The sequence below is a fragment of the Tamandua tetradactyla genome, chromosome 7 (assembly GCF_023851605.1).
Source record: "Tamandua tetradactyla isolate mTamTet1 chromosome 7, mTamTet1.pri, whole genome shotgun sequence".
Classification (NCBI taxonomy): Eukaryota; Metazoa; Chordata; class Mammalia; order Pilosa; family Myrmecophagidae; genus Tamandua; species Tamandua tetradactyla.
In genome coordinates, this window is record NC_135333.1 from 36,279,977 (window position 1) to 36,281,146 (window position 1,170).

Here is a 1,170-nt window from a genome sequence, read left to right on the forward strand (position 1 = left end):
CTTTTTGAACCAAGGTATCTTTCCCTGATGGCTTAGATGGGACATTTTTATAGCCTTGCCTTAATTTAGACATTTTCACGGCCTTAGAACTATAAATTTGCAACTTAATAAATTGCCCTTTTTAAAAGCCATTCTGTTTCTGGTATATTGCATTCCAGCAGTTTGCAAACTAGAATAGCAGACAACATACCCAAATGTGAAAAATTGAAAACTTTCCTCCTGATATCAGGAACAAGACAAGGATGCCCACCATAACCACTGTTGTTCCACATTGTGCTAGAAGTTATAGCCAGAGAAAAAGGCATCCGAGTCAGTAAAGGAAGAAATAAAATTATCCCCATTCACAAATGACATGCTCCTATATATAGAAAATCAGAATGAATCCACAGGAAAGCTACTAGAATTAAGTGAACTCAGCAAAATTCCAGTTTACATGAATAACACACAAAAATCACTTGCATAGCTATATACCAGTAAAAGAAATTAAGAAAGCAATTCCATTTACAATTGGATCTTTTAGAAAAAACACCTAGGGATAAATTTAACCTAAGAAATGAAAGTCTTGGTCACTGAAAACTACAAAACTTTATTGAAAGAAATTAAAGAAGGCCTAAATATATGACAGGACATCCTGTGTCCATGATTTGGAAGACTTGATTTTAAGATATCAATACTACTTATGGTGATCTATAAATTCAGTGCAGTCCCTATCAAAATCCCAGCAATCTGAGTGCATGGGTGGTTCAGTGGTAGAAGGCTCGCCTCACATGCGGGAGACCCAGGTTCAATTCCTGGACCATGCACTCCCCTGCCCCCCCAACAAAAAAATCCCAGTGATCTGTTTTGCAGAAATGGAAAAGTCAATTCTCAAATTCTTATGGAATTGCAAGGGACCCCAAATAGCTCAAAACATGTTGAAAAAGAAGCACAAAGTTAGAGGATTTACACTTTTTTATTTCAAAACTTACTATGTAAGGTGATAATTATGAAAACGGTGGAATATTGGCATAAAGATAGATACATAGACAAATGGAATAAAATTGAGAGTCCAGAAATAAACCAACATATCTATAGCCAGTTGATTTTCAATGACGGTGCCACGTTCATTCAATGGGGGAAGAATAGTTTCTTCGATAAATGGTGCTGGGACAACTGGACAGAGACATGCAA

At 36.4% G+C, this 1,170-nt stretch overlaps 1 non-coding gene across 1 annotated transcript; it reads left to right on the forward strand.

The window, feature by feature from the left end:
• The first annotated feature begins 732 nt into the window (after positions 1–732).
• On the forward strand, positions 733–803 carry TRNAV-CAC (transfer RNA valine (anticodon CAC)). The gene has a single exon. It is a non-coding gene; the product is annotated as a tRNA-Val (tRNA).
• Positions 804–1,170: the final 367 nt, after the last annotated feature.